Here is a 13585-nt window from a genome sequence, read left to right as displayed (position 1 = left end):
CTGGGGAACAAGCTAAAGTAGATGAAGACCAGCTTGATCAGGGTGGTAGACCAGCTAAACCAGCTGTAGGCCAACTTGACCAGGCTGGGAGATGCGCTAATAAACCCATATGACTCTCTTTTTTTCCATGAAACAGAAATAGATATGCTAGGGAGAATGTTAACCTCATCTACCGATCGCTTTCTTTTCCCATACAATGAAGGTGAATGGTGACTGAGAGTGTCAGTCTCTAACAATCTGCCACTTATTATTCACAGAAGAAAGTAAGTCATGAGGGTGAGTAAATGATCTATGGGTGAACTATGCCTTTAAGGGGGGAAAGATGATAGGACACTTTCAGAGAAAAAGACCATTATGGAACAATAAAGTGAGAGGCCAGAGGAGAGAAAGAGAAAGTAGCAAAGAAAAATGATGGAGTGCAGATATACGAAGATAGAGAAAGAGAGGGATGGAGTCTTGTTGTCATGGTTCCTTCTGACTCAGTATTGATTAGTCAGAGTGCCAAAAGCCCATAATAAGCAGCACAGAATATCATGAGCCAGCTGCAGTAACACCATATTTCACACGCATCAGTCACGCATAAAAACAGACAAGTGTTTTTTTTTATTTAGGACATTTGTAAGCCGATATATTTTAAGGTGTGTGGAGGCGCCTGAGGAACGACACTTCAACAGCAGTAGATGAAAGTAACGTCAGACTCTACACATGCATGAGATACTTCCAGATACTTCAATCCACAAAGACACAGTCTATGTCTCAAAACCTACATTAGTGAGATGCCAACCTAGACAGAATTTCCTGGCATCACGGGCAAACGTTCAATTCAAGCGTTCAAACATACTTATGCTGCCTAAAAACAGTTATATTTTAAATGATTCAATTCAAATGTGTCTACGATGACAAAAATGCATGATTCAAATGTTTGATTCAAAAACGTTTAATTAAAAAATACTGATTTAAATGTGCCTTTGATGCCCAAAAATGTTCGATTTAAACATTTAAACATGCCTATGACAATGTTTTGTTTAAAAGCATACTTTTATCATGATTATGATGTCTAAAGATGTTTGATTCTAATTTTCGATTCAAAAGAGTTCGATTTAAACATCTAAACTTGCCTATGATTCCGCAAAATGTTTAATTCAAACATATGAAAATACATATGAAACCTAAAGATGTTTGATTCAGATCTTTGATTCAAAAGTGTTTCTAATGTGTTTATTATGGCTAAAATGTTCAATTCAATATTCAGAAGTAGAAAATAAAATCTCCAAGCCCCAAGCAACCAACCAAGCTGGGGCCCCATTTTGAAAATTTTTGCTTGAAGAATGACATAAAATGTATTTTAAATCATAAATTTGGATATCAACCAATGTAGCCAAGTGCATTCAAAATGTTTAATAAACTAAAAATCTAGTTAAAGATAATTAATGCATGTTTTCCAGTTTTTCCACAATACAGTAATTGCCGTTTATCAAGCGCTGAAATTTGCTTGTTGCAGAACAATCTGGAATAATTGTAACAGTCCCCTCATTGCAACCTGAACTTGTTCAGAATGTTAAATCTTTGTGACACCTGTGCTAAACAAAACCCCCAATCTAGACACAGTTCAACGACTGGTGCAGAACGCAGGTGTCTCGGCATGCATTTTTGAAACCTGAAGCTCTTATTAACTTGACACAGTCTCTAAAAATGTGCCAGTCCTCCGTGAGACACTGAAGAAACAGCGAGACACGGTGCAGCATGTATGGACGTTCGTCCAGCGCATATTTACACAGGGAAAAATGGCAAAACAGAGCAGACGCAGGCAAAAACACGTTCGGTGTGAACAGCCCCTAACTCATCCGTTTGTGCGTATCTGTGAGTGAGAGTGTGTGCACGAAACAATTTCGGACCACCAATATATTTTTCCGTAAATTACAAATCCGAACCCTACTTTAAAAACTCTATTGTCCTGACCCCAGCGGCTTCTAATGTGAACTGCTCCAAGAGTGCTGACACGTGTACCCAGAACAACATGTAACCCCTCAAGCATTTTTTGCTGATCTTTTCTACCAGGACAGGGGCCTCACGCAATTGCGTGGTTTGCATGGTGGTTAAAACCGCTACTTGGTCCAGGAGCCTTTTAAAAGCCACGTCATCACTTCATCTTGGGTTCAGAGTACAGAGAGAGAAATTGTTTGAGAGTTTTGGAGATTGTTTAGAAAGTGTGGTTTGATCCTTGCTTGTTTACTGACATTGATAATAATTTATAATAATGTCAAAGGAGTCTATTATGGTTAAAATGTTCAAATTAAAAGTGTTTGATTTGAACATTCATGTTCGAACATTGATTAAATTGTTTGATTCAAAAGCTTTTGATATGAACATTCAAAAATAGGTTTGGTTCAAATATTCGAATGTGCATATGAAGCCTAAAAATAATTACTTTAAAGAGGCCCTATTATGCTTTTTGGGATTTTACCTTTCCTTTAGTGTGTAATCTAGCTGTTTGTGCATGCAAAATGTCTGCAAAATTACAAATTACAAAGTCCCCGCCAAAGGGAGCAGCTCCTGAACTGCCTGAAATGCCTGGTTTGCAGTCCAGCCATTACTTCCGTGACATAGCTACGTCACTATGTAACACATTTACATAATGCCCACAAGGGGACGAAGTAGTCACTGCCGGGAGCCGGAGGAACCGCTGCCATCCGCCAGGAAGCTGAGGAGCCGGTACTGTCTACCAAGGGTCGGAGGACTCACTGCCGTCCGCCAGGGGAGGAGCGGCTGCCATCTGCCAGGGGGAGGATGAGTGGTTGAGGACCAGGTGACAGCGTGTTTGGGGACCACTTTCCCTCACTCTTTCCCTCGCTCTTTCCCTCTCCCCTCTCCCTCCCCTCATCTCTCCCAGGGCTCCAGAGAGGCAGGGAAGATCTGCCAGCAGAAGGACGGCCCGGAAGGGCAAAACTTGCCCTCCAGGAAGGGAGGGGAGTACGTCAAGCCGGAGGTTTCTCCGGCCTGAATCATGGGGCTGGGCCTTGAGGATGCTCTGAATTGTCCTAATCAGCCGGGAGGGGATAAAGACGAACAGCCAATTTGAGAGAGAGAGACACACGTGGCCGCTGTGTGTGTGTCTGTGTGTTTATGTTTGTTTAAGTTAACTTATGTCATTAAAGTTATGTTGACTGTTCTGCTGGTTCCCACCGCCTCCTTGCATATCCTTGAACCCTGTTATAGTGATATATTGGCTCTATACTTCCTCTCCTGAGCATCCTCTCGGCTGCCTCCTTGGACACCAACTATACTTTCGTAACCATGGCAACTGCCATCATAGAGAGATAAATTGAAAGCAACTGTCTTGATTCGCCGGGTACCTGTGTCAACAATAAATCAGAGGGTTCTTTTCCCCACTGTCTCTCTCTCTCTCTCTCTTTAGGTAACAGCAGTTTGATGGAAAGGACTGATGGCCTGATCTAAAGTCATAGATTGATTCCCCATGCTGCCATTACAGTACATGCTCTGAACAACTCAAACTCATTCACAATCCAACATGTTATGCTGCATGCGTGTGATATCAAGGCAACAGACATTAACATCTCAACTTCCACAGCAAGTGATGAAACACTCTGATCGGCAGTAATTTTAATGAATCATAAAAAGATGTTAAGATAAGTACAGCCAGACTGGAGGGACCCAGATGTTTTGCTATGACTGAATGAGGCATCGGAATCTGTATTATTATCATCCAATTGGTTCTTTGCGTAAGTGCACAATTGTAAAATGGTCATTACGGATGGACTAAGATGAAAGAGTAAAATGAGTTATGTTCCATCTCTCTTACGGTATCGTCTCTTGCGCTCCTTTTTTGGAATCTCGCTCACTCTGTCTTGTGCATTTTAGGGGTTAACTGAGTGTATCAGAGTTGGTGTGAAGCCTTGCCTCTGACAAAGTGTAAATGTGTGCGTGTGTGTTTACTGGGTCATCCGATCCTCCCAGCAATTTTAGAAGCACCGTAATCAACAAAAATACCTTTCTCTCTCTCTCTCTCTCTCTCTGTCTATTTATATATACAGTATATAGAGTAAATATTCCTTCTTATAATTTTTTATTTTATACCTTCAGATTACATTTTTTTTTTGTAATGACAAAAACAATTGGTTCCAATTGTTCTTTCAGACCAGACTGATCTCACAGTAAAAATCGGAAACAGTAGGCTGACTTTTATTTAGCTAAAATCGGTCTGTGTTTACCGAAATGCAAATTGCTGCCCCCAGTGGCCAAAGCAGTAAGTGCTGTTGGGCGTATGGGAACATGTGAGCTCCATTTTACAGGTGCACAAGTTGTTTTCAGCTCTTCAGTGAAGAGGAATGCATATTTTAAAAACTGTACCCCTCCACTTTACCCCCAAATCTAAATCTATCAGTGGATTAAAAATATAATGTTAGAGGGAAGAATGCAACCTCCAAATCGCGCTCATCACTGATTTTGGAAATGTTATTACTTCTTAGTGGGATCTGAAGCCGGGTCTTCCATGCTGCTGATGCAATATGCTGCCGGTTGCATCATAGGGGAAGGTAAACATGCTTGAGCCGAGAGTCTGTTGGTGAGTCGGTATAATGTGGCCAATCCTAGGGCACCAGAACTCTCGGAAACAACATGCCGACTTCACATGAGATCATGTTGATCAGAAGGGGGACCAAAAGGATAATTTTCACAACCCCGGTCAAGAACGTGTCCAGGTTATATTTAATCTCAAAATAAAAGAAAAAAAAAATAAAAAAAATAAATTACAGTACATGTTGCACAAATGTCAATTAAGCACATTTTCTCCCAATTCTCTTTAATGCCATGTAAGCAGATCATGGTAGTTTTTGTTGAACTGCTTTGATTTTTCAAAAACTGAAGACTAAAAACCCAAAGAGGATCACTATTGAGAATTATATTAATTATAACAAACAAAACAAAAAAACATGCATTACGGTAATGACAATATGGTCAGAAATATGCTTAGTTGGCATGAAAATACAGTCACAATGCCAACATTTTTAATGATCCTTAAACTAGCTTTAATTTATTCATGCCAAATATAATTGTTTTCATATTGTTTTTAATTTTCTTTTGATTATGGACCTTTTTAACCATAGAGGAAATCTTTTCTGCATTACTGTTGTATTTGTGAAACGCTGATTGTAAAAATAATAATAAAATATTTACAAACTAAATATTTTTAATTTACAAACTAAATTAAAATAAATGTCAATTTGATTTAGAATACAAAATATTGATACACAATGGTAGTATTGGTTGAACTAGTTTGAAAGAAAATAAATAAATAAATAAATAAATAAATGACTGTATTGCAGTAACTAACCAGAATCACCATTTAAGAATAATGGGAGCAAAATAAATAAAATAAAAAATATATATAATAATGTCCAGGCATAAAAAAACAAATTGTCTGCCTTACTGATTGTAAAAAATTATTAAAATAAATGTAAATTTGATTTAGAAAAAAAATATATTGATACATAATGGTAGTATTGGTTGAACTTCTTGAATAGAAAATAAATAAATAAATAAATTACTGTATTGCAGTAACTAACTAAATAATGGGAGCAAAATAAATAAAATAAAAAAAATTATAATAATGTCCAGACACATAACAGTTATGAGAATCTGGGAGGCATCAAAATGCCAAAAATCTAAATGGCCCATGAATAAGCTTAATTTTCTTTATGCAAAAGATAAATAAATATTTATTTAATTATTATTTATTTTATTATTAAACAGGATCAAATAATAAATGATTGAATAATGTATTATTTAATATGAAATAAAATATTACATAATTATATATACACTCACCTAAAGGATTATTAGGAACACCATACTAATACTGTGTTTGACCCCCTTTCGCCTTCAGAACTGCCTTAATTCTACGTGGCATTGATTCAACAAGGTGCTGAAAGCATTCTTTAGAAATGTTGGCCCATATTGATAGGATAGCATCTTGCAGTTGATGGAGATTTGTGAGATGCACATCCAGGGCACGAAGCTCCCGTTCCACCACATCCCAAAGATGCTCTATTGGGTTGAGATCTGGTGACTGTGGGGGCCATTTTAGTACAGTGAACTCATTGTCATGTTCAAGAAACCAGTTTGAAATGATTCGAGCTTTGTGACATGGTGCATTATCCTGCTGGAAGTAGCCATCAGAGGATGGGTACATGGTGGCCATAAAGGGATGGACATGGTCAGAAACAATGCTCAGGTAGGCCGTGGCATTTAAACGATGCCAAATTGGCACTAAGGGGCCTAAAGTGTGCCAAGAAAACATCCCCACACCATTACACCACCACCACCAGCCTGCACAGTGGTAACAAGGCATGATGGATCCATGTTCTCATTCTGTTTACGCCAAATTCTGACTCTACCATCTGAATGTCTCAACAGAAATCGAGACTCATCAGACCAGGCAACATTTTTCCAGTCTTCAACTGTCCAATTTTGGTGAGCTCTTGCAAATTGTAGCCTCTTTTTCCTATTTGTAGTGGAGATGAGTGGTACCCGGTGGGGTCTTCTGCTGTTGTAGCCCATCCGCCTCAAGGTTGTGCGTGTTGTGGCTTCACAAATGCTTTGCTGCATACCTCGGTTGTAACGAGTGGTTATTTCAGGCAAAGTTGCTCTTCTATCAGCTTGAATCAGTCGGCCCATTCTCCTCTGACCTCTAGCATCAACAAGGCATTTTCGCCCACAGGACTGCCGCATACTGGATGTTTTTCCCTTTTCACACCATTCTTTGTAAACCCTAGAAATGGTTGTGCATGAAAATCCCAGTAACTGAGCAGATTGTAAAATACTCAGACCGGCCCGTCTGGCACCAACAATCATGCCACGCTCAAAATTGCTTAAAATCACCTTTCTTTCCCATTTTGACATTCAGTTTGGAGTTCAGGAGATTGTCTTGACCAGGACCACACCCCTAAATGCATTGAAGTAACTGCCATGTGATTGGTTGATTAGATAATTGCATTAATGAGAAATTGAACAGGTGTTCCTAATAATCCTTTGGGTGAGTGTATATATACACATGTTTTTGTGAAATTCACCCAAATTCTGTTTCTTTCCCTCAGTGTTTTGCACTTTGTGTAAAGCTTAATTGTAAGGCTGATGCATAACCAGAAGTATAAACCAATCAGAAGATATTGACCTCAGCAGCACCCTTTTAATCTTCCAATAGCCAATAGAAAATCTGCCGGCTCACTCGTCCAATCACATCACTCCATTCTATGGACTGGTTTAAAGGGAGTGGCAGATGAGGACATCCTGAGGGTGGAATCCATCACAGAAAGCTCCAGAGTAAGAGAGTGCTCTTTCAGAGTGACACCTCATTTACCTGCACTGCACAAACAAAATGGATTTCTTTTTTCCATCAATAAATCACTCAATTCTCTTCCCCCTCTCTTTCTCTCTCTAAACGGCGCTCTTAAATCTGCAAAGTAATGAAACAGCAGAAATTAGGTAAGGTCTACATTTTGGTGTCTTGACTGGCTGTAAAAGAGACATGTTAATGATGAGTGACGAGTTTTCAGTAGCTTTCAGTCATGATGGCCCACTTTAACACCTTTATAATAGTTTTTTCTCTGATCACTTTCACGGGAAAGTAAATTCACACTTCATTTTCTCTGTAATAACTCATTAGGCACACTGCAACAGACATTAAGTCCTTTAAAAAGCTTTACACACAAAAGTTTAGTAAGCGATTTTATCACAGTAAACTCTTGTTAATAGTGTTTTTGTCTTGTGGCTATACTTTTGAAACAGTGATTATTTTAACGTTTAAGCATTGGCCTCGTAAACTTCCATTGTCTTACTGTAACTCAGATTTTGCTTTCATTAAAGAAAAGGAGGGACTGTCATTGTTCTGCCCTTAGTTTTGTTATCTTTATTTTTGTGAACCTTGACTCTTATGTGTTGTTTGTTTCTGTCTTGTGTCTGATTCAGCCACTTTGATTAGTTTGGTTTTATTTACTTAGTGGCTGTGTCCAGGCACTTGTGTTTTGTCTCGTGTGGTGTGCACTCATATATTGTTTAGTCTGTGTCTTGTGTGAGAAGGCATGGCTTGCCTTATTGGCATTAACTACATTTCCATCCAGGGATTTTTTGCGGAAAAAGTTTTAGCGCATCAAAAAAGCTGATGGAAACACAAATTAATGCTAAAATCACTAAAAGTGTCGACATTATATTTTTCCGTTTAACACTAGTGCATAAACTTTATGTCGATACTTCAAATGTTGCGAAAAACTGGTTTGGAAACACTATTTGTCGAGAAAATTGTCATTAATGTAAAAATGCAGTGTCACATGACATAATTTGCCCCAATCGTTAGCCTGTGTTAATTATGACGACAGTATACATCCTTGAAAGCCAATTTATTGTACGTGATTATGGATTGATTTTAACGGCATATAGATCCGATGCAAACATGACACTTCCAGGAGTCCCAACACAAATATCTCGTATCATGCACCGGTCATCGACAAGCGCAAGGAGAACAAATGAATGGCCACTGTTTGTGATTAATTTAATCGTGGTAGACATCCGTTTATTTATTCAAGTTGCTTTTCCACACCATTCAAACTAATAGACGGCAGTCACGGAATTACCCACGATATAAAAAACATAATTTCTGTGCACAAAAATGTTTAAAATTAAAAATAAATACACAATACTAGCAGAAATACATCAGTGTGTTTTTCAGAACACTTACAGCCCAATTCTATAAAATTATTGTTGTGTTTACTTTTGAAAAAATGCTGGCAAAATTCCCTGTATTAAATTAAATAAAATACCATACGGAAAAAAAATTATTACCAAATTACTGTTAGGAATTCCTTGTCTTGTTTCACTGTTGCCCTCTGTCTGCCATTTTTGTCACCTTTGCATTCTCCTCGTCTGCCTTCGCTGTCTACACGCGTAACAGAAAACACATACCAGGCTAACAACACTCAACGAACGACAAGGAGTGAACAAAAAAGCAGGGCTTAAATACACAGTGAGTGATGACTGAATAAGACACAGGTGAGAACAATGAACAAAATGGCAGTGATGATGGCAGGTGGATTCTGGGAAGTGTAGTTCTTTAACAATGACAAGTGAACACGAACGACTAACAAAGAGACTAAGGGGCTACACAAGGGACAAAAGTGAAAACTAAGGAATGCAAAGGTGACAAAAATGGCAGACAGAGGGCAACAGTGAAACAAGACAAGGAATTCCAAACAATTACACTAATTATATTTTTTAGACCTATATTTGCCTTTTATTAATTAAATTAGTCTTACCCTGTTCTGTAGATGAAGTCGTCTGAATGATGTTCTCAGAATGTTCTAGACTTTTTTCCAGACTATAAACTATCAGAACTATTTCTCCAATGAGTTCACTTTCAGAAAACGAGCTTTTGAACATTTTAAATGTTTAAATATTTTAAATCTAACCCTCTTTTAATGTAAATTGCATTATGACATTAAATTAATTTTAGATGACAATCAATTTCAGTTGTTCATTAAATGTTGCTGGAGAAATATGCGGGACATAATGCAGTTGTGATGGCGATGATTGAGATTAGATGATTGTTCAAAATAGCCTCTTGAATATCAGGATTGTATCATACATGTAAACCCTGATATTACACCGCATCAATGTTTCTTTAATATCTGTGCACACATCATATACACATGGATGGAAGGTCCTTATACTAAGACTGAAAGTTTCATCCGCTACTTGGTGCAGGTTGCCAGCTTGAACACTGCCATGGCGATCTGCTTTCGGGTCGGAACCGGTCGGTGGCAACCTGCGATAGGTGCAACATCAGGACCAATATTACAGTCCTATCAGAAGAGCAACTGCTCCCTTTTGATTACAATTCCTCGTCTTCTGATTGCATTTATTTGTGAAATTAAAATGACAGTAAACTGGCTAATTTCAATGAATTGTCTCAATACTCTCCCCATTTTACCAAAACTTCGGAGGACAAAAATTTGGGACATCTGGGAGGTGAATTAGCGATAAACACATTTCTGTATGGAAACGGCTTTAGGGCAGATCACTGTTGCGATAAACCAAAACTTATGCGACAAAAATGTTTTTTTATGCGTGACATCATCACGCACACCATTTTTATTCAATAAAAGTCCATTTGAATGGAAACAGGCAGAAGACGGCAAATTTCGCAAACTACTTTTTACTCATTTTCACATTGTCGATAACAAAATAGCGCGAAAAGTGGATGGAAAATAGGCTAATGTCATGCCTTCTCTTGTCTTGTTGTTTACTGTATGAGTGCATTGCACTTATGGCATCCTTGCGGCATGCATTCATGTCAATTGTTTGTGTCTGTAGCTGTGCGTTCAGGTCGCGATCCATCTTCGTGTTGTGCTGGGGTTCAGCCGCTTTCTGTCTTTGGTGCCTGTTTATTGTGGCCAAACTCTCACACAGATATCCCTTCTCGATTCGTTGCCTGTTGTGTGCATCGTGTGGTATTTGCTTCATGGTGTACGCTCAGGCTTTTGTCTAGTGTGAGAGTGCATGGAATTGCTTTGTTGGAATTGCCATGCATTCTCTTGTCCCATCTGTTTTTGGCATGAGCGCATGTCGCCTTATAGTTTCTAGCGATATGAGCTTGTGTCATTCGTGTGTTTGTGTCTGTGAGAGCGCGTGGCTTTGTTTTGTTTCCGTATTGCCACGTGTCTCTCAGCCTTGCGTCATACACCGCCTCCTCGTCTGCTTATTATTAGTTCATCAGTTGCACCTGCCCTCTTTGTTAACCTGTTATATTTCTCTCCCTATTTAGTCTCCTCGTGTGCTCTGTCCTGTGCCAGTTCGTCTTGTTACCTTTCCAGTCTGTTCCTGTTAGTCTTGTTCTCAGGTTTGGATACCCGCTTGCTTCGTTAGTTTTGTTTTGTTAGTTTTTGTTGTACTTATAAAATACAACTTTTCTGCATTTTTGAGTCCTGCCCTCTTCCTTGGTTCACGCGGAGCATGAACGACGACAGGTCAAGATGAATTTAGTTTTGTGGTAATCAACATTATGCCACAAATGCTATTGATTGAGCTTAACTTGTATTGAACCAGCCATTCCTATCCATTGTTTTCATGGGCAAACTTAACTTGGTATAATACAGACTTCAGCATAAACACTGTTTTTTCCCCCACTGGCTTTACTATTGCCGTTCCGTGAACCCTGTACCTGTGATCCACTTTGACAATGTTTGGAACATCATGTCATCACCTCATATCTGACCCCGAACAGGAAGTAGGTGGCCAACACTGACCACACCAGTACGGCACTAATTACACACTCTCCTGGTCATCACGGTCACCTCAGGTAGTGACAGGTGTACACAGCCGGACAAAGGGTAATGACCAGAGAGAGCGAGAGAGAGAGAAAGAGAGAGAGAGAAAGAGAGAGAAAGAGAGAGAGAGTGTTTTTATAGCGGATCTGACCCCAAGGACAGACGCTTTGGCATAATTCCTGTTTGTATCATCATATTCTGTGTATTAAACACAAACAACCGGCTATACACACAAACCACACACATACAAACACAGGTGTCGCAGTTCTGGTTATTAGGGGGCCAGGATGTCACAAAACACTGACAGATGGACAACTAGGACAGAACAAAGCAAACACGACTCTCAGGACCACACAAAGAAAAAAAAGAAGACAGAGAGCGAGAGAGTGAGAGAGAGAGAAAGAGAGAGACCTGAACTGTTTATTTGCAGCAAAAGAACACACATGCTTGTCAAATTAGCTAAAGTCTCGCTTCTAAATTAACCACCCTGACCTCACGAAAATTAATTGACTATGCAACATATTTGTTAATTGATATAACGTGATTCCTTATGTGTAATGCTGCAGTTCTGGGGTGAAATGTCCACTGTGTGGCGCTAAAAGCGAGTTAAATGTTCTCGAAAACAGATGAGGTTTTTAAGGTTAATTCTCTATTGAGTTTTAAATCAACAAAACCGACCTCCCACCCCTAAACCTAAACCTAACCAATAGTGTCATAAAAAGCAAATGTGAGACGAAAAACACAATCACGTCATTTTGTGGCTCTTCTATGACACTTTGGGCTCACATGTGGACTCGTGTGCTCTTCAGGACTCATACCCGCTCCTTTACATCACAAGTGCAACTCTCAATCAGTTGAGCTACCGCGCAATTTGATCACACTTGAACAAACTTGTAAATGTAGCTGATTATGTAATGCAAACATTAAAATGAGTCATGCGCTATAGCAAAACTGTTTAGATGTCACAATGTAATGATAGCATTATGTGAGGAACAGGGAGAAAATTAAGTGTTTATGAGCTGATAATCTGCAATTCTGACTCGTGATTTGTGTGAAAGGGTATAAAAGTCATTGTTATGACCAGGTCATAATAAACATTTCAGAAAAACGTAGATATAGAAACGTGGTTCTATGAGACCAGATTGGCATATCCAGCTTGGCCAAGCTGGGAAGGAGACAAGAAAAACACCTTGGGCTGGTGCATGCATTATTGCATTATTTGCACTGTATGCAACATTAGGAGGTTAGGTTTCTTCATTTTGATACAAACTACACTACATCATTTTTATAGGGTTTTCTTAGCCCATTTTGAAGAGATGCACGATTATAATATGCTAAGCCCAGTCGACTCTGAAAACGTGTCAATCTCCTCCCTGCAGTACATACCCAATATGAGATTTAGAGCAATATATTGCGGGGAAATTCAATAAGGCATGTTTGAGTCCCAGACAGACCACAGTCGATCCTCACAGTCCTGCAGTTTTAGACTGGGGTAAAACTGTCTAACCAGAATTTATATTAAATATTAGAATACCACAGTTTAAGAGCAGCAAATGTCGATCAAATGCCACATTATGAGAATGTGATAAATTATAGTGTGATCTATATACAGTATTTTAGATGGTGTAAATGGGAATTGGAGTATACCGATTCAATACATGTTTATGAACTGGCCCCATCTTTTTTGCAGTAATCAACATAATGCTTCAAATGCTGTCGATTGAGCTTCAGTTGTATATTCATTTAAGTTTCATGATGTATGCATATGGTAATCAAACAATAATAAAACACTACCATCACTGAACCACGGCATTGCAGCAGTGCTTTATTGTATGTGAAAACATGATCAATGCACACTTCGTCATTGTTTGACCTCCGCTTTAGGGGTCAATATGTGACAATTAAGTTGAGAGTTATAATTAATCATGGATCATTTAGCAGACTTGTTAATGGAGGAATGAATAATCACTATAGGCTCAGATGGAATATGTTGACTTTTTCCTCATTTTCTGCACTGATTTAAGAGAAAAATCTGGCAAATGGATTTTAACATGGTATAAATGTGTTAAATGAAGCTGTGAGTCTTACTAGAGTCTTATTACTTCAATCTTATTGGTAGCTGAATGCATAATCCAAATTGTTGCTCCGGTTGTTGCCGGAGCCCCAGAACTTACACACTCCACCTTTAAAGGGATAGTTAATTCAAAAATGAAAATGTTGTCATCATTTACTCACCCTCGTGTTGTTCCAAA

At 38.8% G+C, this 13585-nt stretch overlaps 1 protein-coding gene across 1 annotated transcript in view; it reads right to left on the bottom strand.

Moving 5' to 3' along the window:
- Positions 1-13585, bottom strand: part of LOC127661222 (SH3 and multiple ankyrin repeat domains protein 3-like) — a 290952-nt gene that overhangs the window by 132418 nt on the left and 144949 nt on the right. The gene's annotated exons all lie outside the window — the stretch shown is intronic.

Source organism: Xyrauchen texanus, chromosome 21, assembly GCF_025860055.1.
Source record: "Xyrauchen texanus isolate HMW12.3.18 chromosome 21, RBS_HiC_50CHRs, whole genome shotgun sequence".
Classification (NCBI taxonomy): Eukaryota; Metazoa; Chordata; class Actinopteri; order Cypriniformes; family Catostomidae; genus Xyrauchen; species Xyrauchen texanus.
Note: the sequence above shows the minus strand (reverse complement) of the source record. Positions and strands in the feature narration are given on the sequence as shown.